Genomic DNA, 12,567 nt, shown 5'->3' with positions numbered 1-12,567 from the left:
AGTTCTACTTCCACTCATCCCAGTTACAATCTGAACCTTATCATCACTCAAAATTAAGTCATGTCTCCATCTGTAACTCTGATAATTCCCCTTTTGATCATGGTCTCATTTCTATTTCTCTGCTTTCAAATTTTTTAATCAGTGTCTTCCATTATCATCACTCTATTATCCAATGCTAAGTAACCCCTAGTAAAATTTTACTTTATTTCCAAGAAGTAGTAATAAATTGATGTTTGGGACCACTGTAAGTTTATGCAATCATACCTTAGGTGAACTCTCACTGATAAACTGGAAATTCACTAATCCAGGCTTTATTGGTATCTTAATGCATTTCCATAGTACCTGACTCAAACTTTCGATTTTTTTACCCTGTAAATCTCCATTTTGTTTTAGAGAAAACTTTCCCCTTTTTTACTTAAAAATATTTATATTTTCATCCTTCTCTCCTATCATTTGACTCTGAGAAAATATGGCAAAATACTTGAGTGAGCAGCAGCTGGTCCATTTAGTTTTTCCAAATGTAAATAATAACCAGACATGTAAATTCACCACCATTTATTCATTCCTAATCTCTTTTGAGCAATGGCAGTGTTTCATTTTTGACTAAATCATTTTTTATATTATATTCTTCTTGCTTTCAAGTATACAGATCCAACCAGGAAAACGCAACCTCACTAGGTATTTCAAATAGAGGAGATCTACTGCAGGAGATTCGTAGATGCTTAGATTCTGTAAAAGCCCACATAGCTGGTATCCATGCTTCTGCTACAGGACACTATATGGCCGGTGTTCAGAATGCCAGAGGCTGGAGATAGACTAACTGTTGTTGCTAGAATAACACTGACAGCAACTGGAAAACCAGGAAATCCCTCCTCTTTCTCCTCCTTTGTACGATCTTCTCTAGTACTTTCTATTAGCAGAACCTAAGAGCATGCTGTTTTTCAAGCGAAACTGGGAAATACCATTTGCAGATTCGCAGCCTCATCATTACCAAGTTGAGCACAAAAGCATAGGCTTGAAGCAAAGAGACTACAGGGAATTACTAGCACACCATGGCAAGAAAGTGTCTTTATTCGAGGCTGAGACACAGCACTGTTCAATAGTGAAAGTTCACTTAATAGTGTCAGTTCAGCTTGGAATTAAAATCCAGCTTCACATTTTCTAGCTAAACACCAAACATCTCCTTCTCAGTTCCTTCCTCTGTACAATGAGAATTAAAATGCATTATTTAGAAGGATTTTGAATGGATAAATTGAGTAAGGAATTATATACAAAAGAGTACCCAACAGAAGGATCATACCCCATGATCAAGTGGGATTTATACCCAGAATGCAAGGATTCTTCAATATACACAAATCAATCAATGTGATACACCATATTAACAAATGGAAGGAGAAAAACCATATGGTCATCTCAATAGATGCAGAGAAAGCTTTTGACAAAATTCAGCACCCATTTATGATAAAAACCCTCCAGAAAGTAGGCATAGAGGGAACTTTTCTCAACATAATAAAGGCCATATATGACAAACCCACAGCCAACATCATCCTCAATGGTGAAAAACTGAAAGCATTTCCACTAAGATCAGGAACAAGACAAGGTTGCCCACTCGCACCACTCTTATTCAACATAGTTTTGGAAGTTTTAGCCACAGCAATCAGAGAAGAAAAAGAAATAAAAGGAATCCAATTCAGAAAAGAAGAAGTAAAGCTGTCACTATTCTCAGATGATACTATACATAGAGAATCCTAAAGATGCTACCAGAAAACTACTAGAGCTAATCAATGAATTTGGTAAAGTAGCAGGACACAAAATTAATGCACAGAAATCTCTTGCATTCCTATACACTACCGATGAAATATCTGAAAGAGAAATTATGGAAACACTCCCATCTACCATTGCAACAAAAAGAATAAAATATCTAGGAATAAACCTACCTAAGGAGACAAAAGACCTGTATGCAGAAAGTTATAAGACACTGATGAAAGAAATTAAAGATGATACAAATAGATGGAGAGATATACCATGTTCTTGGATTGGAAGAATCAACATTGTGAAAATGACTCTACTACCCAAAGCAATCTACAGATTCAATGCAATCCCTATCAAACTACCACTGGCATTTTTCACAGAACTAGAACAAAAAAATCTCACAATTTGTATGGAAACACAAACGACCCCAAAGAGCCAAAGCAATCTTGAGAAAGAAAAACGGAGCTGGAGGAATCAGGCTCCCTGACTTCAGACTACACTACAAAGCTACAGTAATCAAGACAGTATGGTACTGGCACAAAAACAAAGATAGATCAATGGAACAGGACAGAAAGCCCAGAGATAAACCCATGCACATATGGTCACCTTATCTTTGATAAAGGTGGCAAGAATATGCAGTGGAGAAAAAACAGCCTCTTCAATAAGTGGTGCTAGGAAAACTGGACAGCTACATGTAAAAGTATGAAATTAGAACACTCCCTAACACCATACACAAAAATAAACTCAAAATGGATTAAAGACCTAATTGTAAGTCCAGACGCTATCAAACTCTTAGAGGAAAATATAGGCAGAACACTCTATGACATAAATCACAGCAAGATCCTTTTTGACCCACCTCCTAGAGAAATGGAAATAAAAACAAATGGGACCTAATGAAACTTAAAAGCTTTTGCACAGCAAAGGAAACCATAAACAAGACCAAAAGACAACCCTCAGAATGTCAGTTGCTTCATTTGCAAATATTTTCTCCCAAAGGATTAATCTCCAAAATTTACAAGCAGCTCATGCAGCTCAATATCAAAAAAACAACCCAATCCAAAAATGGGCAGAAGACCTAAATAGACATTTCTCCAAAGAAGATATACGGATTGCCAACAAACACATGAAAGAATGCTCAACATCATTAATCATTAGAGAAATGCAAATCAAAACTACAATAAGACATCATCTAACACTGGTCAGAATAGCCATCATCAAAAAATCTACAAACAATAAATGCCGGAGTGGGTGTGGAGAAAAGGGAACCCTCTTGCACTGTTGATGGGAATGTAAATTGGTACAGCCACTATGGAGAACAGTATGGAGGTTCCTTAAAAAACTACAAATAGAACTACCATATGACCCAGCAATCCCACTACTGAGCATATACCCTGAGAAAACCATAATTCAAACAGAGACATGTACCAAAATGTTCATTGCAGCTCTATTTACAATAGCCAGGACATGGAAGCAACCTAAGTGTCCATCAACAGATGAATAAAGAAGATGTGGCACATATATACAATGGAATATTACTCAGCCATAAAAAGAAACGAAATTGAGTTATTTGTAGTGAGGTGGATGGACCTAGAGTCTGTCATACAGAGTGAAGTAAGTCAGAAAGAGAAAGAAATACCATATGTTAACACATATATATGGAATCTAAGGGGGAAAAAATGGTCATGAAGAACCTAGGGGCAAGACGGGAATAAAGACACAGACCTACTAGGGAATGGACTTGAGGATACGGGGAGGGGGACGGGTAAGCTGTGACAAAGAGAGAGTGGCATGGACATATATACACTAGCTAGTGGGAAGCAGCCGCATAGCACAGGGAGATCTGCTCAGTGGTTTGTGACCATCTAGAGGGGTGGGATAGGGAGGGTGGGAGGGAGGGAGACGCAAGAGGGAAGAGATATGGGAACATATGTATAACTGATTCACTTTGTTATACAGCAGAAACTAACACACCATTGTAAAGCAATTATACTCCAATAAAGATGTTAAAAAAAAAAAAAGAGTACCCAACAACTAGTAGGCACTCAAGGGTCTACGGCTTTCCTCCCTGTTGTACTCCGATGCACCTTATGGGTCTTCCTGTTTCTCCCTATTCCAATTGATATTTCTATTTCTTCTCCATTGAATCGTCTTGTACTGTTTGTTTGACTCCCCAGTGCCCTAAACCTGGACCTATTCTTCACTTTTATATCCCTTACCCTGAAATTCATTTAATTAAAATTTAGATCTCACTTCTACGTGAATGACTCCTAGTTCTGAATATTCAACTCAGACTCTCTGGAGTTCCAGACACACATATCCAGTTAGTCACTGAATAGCACCATCTGATCATCTGAAGATACCTTAAACCCAGTATTTCAAGGTGGAACCCATACTTCCTCCACCCAAACCAACACACACACACACACACACACACCACTACTCTAGCTCTATTTTCTTTGGGAGCTAATGCTACTCCTAAATACTCGAGGCAAAAGACCCAATAGAAATCTTTCCAATACTCTTCCTTCACTCCATTTAGCCAACTTTGTCCCATCAACATTGGCTGTGTCTCAACATATTTATCCAACTCGACCACTGCAGTAGTACCTAACGTATTACAAACACGTCTCTTACTGCTTCTGTGCATCTTACACACTATTGTAAGGTTACTCTTCCCAAAGTGTAATTTTAATAGCATTGTCTGCCTGTAATGTTAGTAGCATTAATATTTTTATTTCTGCCTAGTGAATTAAAACTAAACATCCACCCTGGCATTCAGGGCTATTTCTAGTATGTATCTAATCTAACGTTTTATCATTCCCTTTCTCTATACTTAAGAGTCCACTCAAAAACAAAAACAAAAAAACTCTACTCATTCTACGGATGCTGTTCCTTCTTCTTTTGGTCTGCACAATACTATTCACACTTCTTTTAGGACCCTTCTTCTAGTTTACTTTCATATGCAGTAATTGGAGAACAAAAGTGGGGAATACCTTTACTGACAACACAAAAAAAGAAATAGACACATATATCTTTGAACCATATTGTTTATTTTTAGGAACGGGAGATTTGATCATGCTAAAAGATTGTGATGCCCAGATTTACAAAGGCACAAAAAAAGACTGTATTCATGAGAGTAAAGCCAAATATTAGGACATTTCCAGAAATACCCTGAAATTTCTACTTTCTTGGATTAAATAATAATAGGGCCAAGGATTGGGTCTAAATTTACATAATCGAAAATCTGAGAGAAGAGTGTGATTGTTAATCTGTCTATATTCGGAGACTCCCCTTGGGAGCAAATGCTATTCAACCTAGGAAACACACTGCCTGATACTTCCACCTGGAATGAGGTCCTGCTGGCTCTGGATCAGAGACATAGCTACTGGATCAAGGAGGAAGGCTAGTGACAAAATTGTTCTTTATGCTGCTTTGTCCTTGTCTTATCCCATCTATTAAGCAGTAAAATGTTGGAGAAATGAGATTCATATTTCCACAACTTACAGCGAAGAGTCTTACCCAAAGTAGGTGACTGATAAGTTTGTCGAAAACGATCATTGAATTTTCTCATTTCGAAAAACAGAAATTTGACTAATTGTTTAGACAAGCTCTAATCAACACATCCCAAATATCATCTTTCTGGCAGAATTCTTCCTCATCAATCTTTCATCAGAAAATAGTTACTGAGAAGGTCTCTGCTGTTTGCAACTGTGATGCCTGAGAAGGAACCCAGGACTGCTGCCAGCAACGTCCCCCAAAAATGCAGGAGAGGACATGCCTTCTACCTTCCAATATCCTGCTCGACTCCCATCAGCAGAATCTTCTTCCTCCAGTCCTTCCAGTAACTCTATAATAAACGCCTTGTATGAAAGTTTGTTTGAAAAAAATAGTTGCTAAACCTACACAATCTCATGTGGCCAAAACATTCTCTATTTGTCAGTATAGTTACAGCATAATTTCTGATTGTCTAAAGGAATGATGATATGAGTACATCAAGAACAGAGTCTTTGGTATGGATACCAAGGGGGGAAAGGGGAGGTGGGGTGAATTGGGAGATTGGGATTGACACATATACACTATTGATACTATGCATAAAATAGATAACTAACGAGAACCTACTGTATCGCACAGGGAACTTTTGGAATAAAGTAACCTACTGAAATCTCAACATATTTGGTATGATTAGCAAAAGATGCTTTTGGTTTTCCCCCTGTTCATGTTTCTGAGGTGGCTATGCCTGATTAGGAGAGGCCCTGGTGAGATAAGTTCAGAATTTCATAATACATCATCTCCCAAGAAGAGTCTAAAAGTGATGTGACTGAATAAATGGAGTTTGAAACAAGCTACTTGCAGAGTAATAACAGAAATTTTGAACATAAAGTCGCATGGTTGCCAGGTCCCCTGTGGGATATTGTGGCTAAGAAAATTCTATTATCCAGATATTAATATAGGGATAAAAAAAGAATGTATCAGGAACTTATTAAAATGAATGCCACTGTATTACTCTGGGTAAAAAAGATGATCTGGAAATTAATACTGGGCGCCTTTCCTCCTTCTCATCAAGCATCAGTCACATTTTAATTGTAGGATTTGTGTTTCACTTCCTGGTTTTGTCTTCACATTTTCTTTGTCTGTTTTATGGTGATAAAGTTTGCGGCTCTTAGGGCCTTACTGCCAGCTTCGCGTCCTCCAGCAGTGCGTACAGTGGCCACCAGGGAAATTACGTGATGGGATAGCCAAGATCATGTTCAGGACTGAGGGAGTAACTTGAAAACTTCTGATGTCTTCTTCAAATCTTATCATTTAAAAATGTCCACTTTCAATATAGTTTCCACTATTACTTTATTAATATAGAATATATAATGTGTAAAAACCTGTATACAAAACAAATGATACGTATATGCAACAAAAAAACTTATGTAAATACTTGTAACTTTTACTAATGAAGTGTGTGATCAAAAACATTTGGACCCTACTGTTCTCATGAGCCCGTTAGTCACAATCCTTGATGGAGAGGAAAAGGGAAAACCAAGAGTAGTCATCCACGCCGTCAGGAGGATTCTCTGAAAACAGTTCAGCAGTATGTGTTATCAGAAAAGTTTGGAGGTCAGAAGCCATCAGTAACGTAATTAAAAACCTTACCAACTCTGGGTGACTGATAACTAGTTTCTGAGCCACGCAGTTACCCTGACAAGGTGGTGTCGTGCTGCCTCTCACCAATGACAGCTCTGCCAGGACGAGAGAAGCACCTCAAACCATTCCCTTAGTGTCTCCTCTTTTCCTAGTACCACCAAGTTAATGAACAGTCTCCGATTCAGGCTCAGTTTCTGCCGATTTCCAATTAATTCTTGAGCAGGAAAGATGGGGCTACATACTAGCTGGGCCATACAGATAAGCTGTCCAGCTCCGAGAACAAGGTGGGGCAGCCCCAGGACCATTCCTGGGCACCACAGTCTCTCCCCACCTCCACTTCATCTGCCTGTTCCTTTGCACTGGACCTCGCTTCCCATTCTCTCACCAGCTCTCACCTGCCTACAGGTGCTGGAGCCTGTGCTGCACTAAGGACCCCTCCAGCCTTTGCCAGCATCCTCTTGATTGGATAAAGCATATCTCCTCAAACACATTATTGGCTCCAACTGTATTCTCAATGAGCCATGCCTCTACCCAGACTATGTATAGACTGACTGCCTAGAACTGTCAGCCGCCATTCGCTACCTACACAGCCCCTTGCATCTAAGCATGTTCTAGACACTCAACTAGGCACTGATAGTACAGCATTGAAGAAGCCAAATCTGTTCCATGGAACTTATAATTAAGAGGAACTCTCGTGAAGGCTGATTCTCACTCCCCCATAGTTGCCCTAACTCACTTGACCTTAGGTGTTCTCTTGTTTATGAAAGGAAGTACATGTGGTAAACATTATAATGGACTATTAAACTAGTCACCAACCATACTTCCCCCCCAAATATTTTTAAGCTCACAGAACTTTCCAATATATTTGTATATATACTACAAGTACATATACAATTACAGTGTATTAAATGTATTAGCCTTAAAAAGCAGAAACAAGTATATTCTATATGCATTGTTCTGTAATCTGTGTCTAGTTCAACGTCACATGAAAATCTCATATCAGCATATACCAGTTTTATTTTTTCTTAGGGTAAGCTGTGACAAAGTGAGAGAGTGGCATGGACATATATACACTACCAAACGTAAAACAGCTAGCTAGTGGGAAGCAGCCGCATAGCACAGGGAGATCAGCTTGGTGCTTTGCGACCACCTAGAGGGGTGGCATAGGGAGGGTGGGAGGGAGGGAGACGCAAGAGGGAAGAGATATGGGAACATATGTATATGTATAACTGATTCACTTTGTTATAAAGCGGAAACTAACACACCATTGTAAAGCAATTATACTCCAATAAAGATGTTAAAAAAATAGTTACATAATACTCCATATAGAAAGAACACCAGCTGTTTCCCTTAGGGATTTATTACAGAGCTGAATTAATTCTTCTTGTTCTAAGTTCTTCCTCCATTTTCCCACCAGTTCACCCAAAGTCTGAGTGAGCTTCAAAATCACGGCCACAGAAATGGCTAAGCACGTATACACAAACGCACATATACAAAAGTAAGTACTTTGGAAATAGGGAGGGAAGATAAGATAGGATATTGAAAGCTAGGGGGAAAAAACACTTCCAAAAATCAAGTATCTCTTATTAATGCATGAATTCTGTTTATAATTTTAATAGTGTGATTTTGTGAAAGTAAATGATTTAAATACCACTGTCATTAATTTTAAAGCACTTTATTTTTAAAAGGGTTAAATAGAAGATAGATTTCAAGCTCAGTCTGTGTTTGGTTGACCTATAAACTTCCAGGTCAGAATAGCATCGTTCACTCTAACATTAGGATTTGCTGCAGGCGTTCTTGTATCTAAATGGAGCATTCCGCAATGCAACCTGGGATACAACCATTAGTTATACTATGAGAAAACTGATTTCTGTGGGTAACAGAGTAACACAAGAGGCAGCTCGGCATCCGTGAATTTAGAGAATATAACCTGGTAATATACTGAATGCTTATTGAGCAAAACAGAAAATTCTCATCTTGGTAAGCACTGGATCTACGGCCTTTTATTGCCCAAGAAGCACTCCCTTGAAAAAGCTCACATGAGAAAATCACTTTCAGGATAACATTCTTCACACTTATGAGGTGGTATTTCTCCTACACTATAAAATATATTTTAATTATGATATTAGGTCATCATTTTATACTAAAAAGGGACCTGGATTCGGACTCAGACAGTACTCCTTGATTTTTGGCTAGGTCCCTGAACGTGTTCTATTTTCTTATCTCTCAAATGGGAATAGAGAACTTGGTACACTCTTAAACTGGTGCATAATAGACATAGAAGCACTATGCATTATGTAAAGCACAGAAATAAACTAAAGTGTCAAAAAAAATGAGAACATTAGGGCAGAAACAAGGCTGAATACTGTGCACGGAACATGAATGAGTATTCTTTATTTCTGCAACAGAAAGCTGAAATGAAACTGGTGGCAATTTCCACCACGGACAGGAAATTGGCCTCGACTCCCACTGTGCTTCTGATTGGCTGGGCATGTGGAGTACTTGAGACATGACAGAAGACCTAACAGTTGAAATATGCCAGGAAGTCTCTCTTAGCTTTATTCCAAAGCTGATGAATCGGTTTGCAGGGCAGAAATTGAGACACAGATGTAGAGAACAAACGTATGGACACCAAGGGGGAAAGCGGCAGGGGGGGTGTGTGGTGTGGTGTGATGAATTGGGAGATTGGGATTGACATATATACACTAATATTATAAAATGGATAACTAATAAGAACCTGCTGTATAAAAAATTAATTAAAGAATTTTTTTAAATAAATGAAATATTGGTAATATTCTAGGCAATTTGCTTAAAATCTCACACGATTATATTATATATGAAGAATAAGCACTATCGTAAAGGATATTTTCCTTCAGTCAACAACTGTTGGTTAAGATCTGAGTCATAGATTTTACAGAAATGGAGAGATGGAAGATGTGAGGAATCATGTGAAATTTGTAATAAACTAAGCTTTTATCAGAATGCTTTGTCCAATAAGCAAATTGTTACCAAAAGATCTTCAAATCCTTATCAGAATTTTTCATAAAATTTTTTCTCTGTATCCAATTACACATCTATTCATACTTGGGTCTGTGACCACATTCTCAGCAACCAAAATTATACAGGGTGTGTAGGACCCTCAGCCTGGAATCTAAGGAATGATAGGATTCTTTGACTGAGAAAGGGATTGCAACCCACTTACTTTCTAGATTGAAATACACTATGAAATTTGAGGAATATTATAAGCTTCATGACATCATCATGAGCCTGTTGAGATTCTTCCTGGTTTTATAAGAAATGTCCATGTAAGCTATTGGCTAGGCTGAATTTCCGTTGGGAGGCTCTGGAAGGGAAAATCTGTTGCAATTTTTTGTTCTGTTTTGTTTTGTTTTAACATGCAGAGCTCAATTCCTTGCAGTTGTAGGATTTAGGTTCCTGCTTCCTTGCTAGCTGTCAGTAGAGGCCAATTTTAGCTCCCGGAGGTGCCCCATTCTCCACCCTTGGCCCCCTCCATCTACAAGCCCACAACAGAGAGTCAGACCCTTCTTGTTCTTTGAACTTTTGACTTCCATTCTGTGCCCAGCCAGAGAAAGCTCTCTGCTTTTTAAGGACTCATGAGCTTAGGTCAACCCATCTGTGTCCTCTTCCTATCTTTAGGTCAACTGATATAGTACTTTAATTACAAGTGCAACATTTCTTCACGACAATACCTAGGTTAGTATTTGACTGAGTAACTGGGCAAAGATGTGTGTACAACAATGGCCAAGAACTTCAGGGTCACCTTAGAACTCAGCCTACCACACATCCCCAAACTCTACATAAAGTTATGTTCTATGTACACACACAAGTTTGCATTCCAAGAAATTCCCCTTTTCCCCTATGATCCTATGAACAAAGGAGCCCTCTGAGTTATCACAGGACCTAAATACATCCTAATGGAAAGAGCCCAATTCTGTATCTGAGCCTCCCTGGTCTCGGGTCTGAAGCCCAGGACCAAAGTCCAATGTCCTTAAGTTCTCAGTAAACATGGCTCCTCAAATGCCTTTGGCGACATCTGACTCTAGGGTAGAAATACTCTGGTATAGAATATGGAGAGCCCCAAATTGCTGGCTTTCTACATGTTTATGTGCTGTCCACTGCCCATTTTTAAAACATCTGTTCTTAGAATCAGTGAATAATATTTTACAATATAAACACAGTACTTAAAACTAAACAACGAATACTCCTCAACTCCTGACCCTATATAGTTTAGGCCAAAAGTATTTGTAATATTTTTAAAAATCACAGGAAAATTCAAGGTCCCGATGTTTGATATTTACAATATTAACATTTAGTAATTTCCTACTGCTCTGTAATTAGAGTCGACTCCCAAGGGGTAGAACATAATTGCTCATTTTGTAGACATGCTACTTCTGGATCAAGAAGCGATTAAAATATTCATACTGCACAGCTTGTTCATTTCACTTATATTATCAGACCAATTTACTCTGCTTCCCTGGGCATCAGTATCTTTGCTTTTCTTCTCTAAAATGGCACATCAAAGAAAACAACATCATAGTCTTCACACCTAGTTGTCCATTTGAAATAAAATGGTAAGAAATTAATATAGAGCCTGGTCTGTGTTTACTGTAAATATATTTCCTATGTACAAGATGTAAAATACAAACAGACTTAATAGTTAAAATCATTGAGTAAAACTTCCCCAAATTTTGTAATGTGCTAGTGATATATGGTTTAAAACTTTTCATCTATGTTAGAAAGATTTTAAGTATGGAAAATGTTCCTAATTGTGATGAAAAAATTTAATAACTTATTGTCTTACTTTCTAGCATGGTATATACTGTTCTATTTTCTTTCACATATATCTATGTATACTTACCTTGGGGAATTTAAATATTCAAAATGGCATCTGTGCAAATACTTTTCTAGGTTTTATAAGTTCCTTCCTGTATTTTAGCTTGCAGTTTTAAGTGTCAGATGCTGTGTTTGGGGGAATACTTTAATTATTAGATCTCTGAACAGTTTAATGAAAGTAGTCCCCAAAATCACACTCAGGGAAAGATCTATATTCGGAAATTGGTTTTCAAAGGGCTGCATTTCAAATTACCTGAGTTACAAGGTCAATAGCTAGTAAGGGAAATAATTATTCAGGATTGAGAATGCACGGCCATGGTCTCATCCACGACTCAGTAAATTAGCTCTGGGCGCTCCTGACTTAAGCTAAAATGAAGTGAGTATGAGAGGTTTAATGAAGTGACCAGAACACAAGCCCCCAAGTCCCCTTTTAGTCATCTGTACGAAACTATATTACTGAAAATCAAACCTATCCACAATCAATTTTAATATCATTTCTGAAGTACACTGAGGAAATACAGAGTTCAGCCTGGGGGCCATTGAGTTTGTATCTGGAGCCTTGCTGCCCTAAGGAGAGGTTCAAAGATGGAAGGACTGTCAGAACGCGGCACCCCATTACCACTCAACATCCACTGCCTGTAGTGCCTGACAACATGAGAGCAAAGGAAAGAGAAGCTTGTCTAGTTAGACCCTAATATCTCCTAGATGACATTGTTGTAAATCCCTTAAGCAAAACAGAAAACAAGAATTACGTTAGGAAGAGAGACATGACCAAATATGAATGCACAAAATCTCTCTGGCCAAAGATCTCTGTGGTCAACATTATTG

This window comes from Delphinus delphis, chromosome 13 (assembly GCF_949987515.2).
Source record: "Delphinus delphis chromosome 13, mDelDel1.2, whole genome shotgun sequence".
Classification (NCBI taxonomy): domain Eukaryota; kingdom Metazoa; phylum Chordata; class Mammalia; order Artiodactyla; family Delphinidae; genus Delphinus; species Delphinus delphis.
This window is presented reverse-complemented; position numbering follows the sequence as displayed.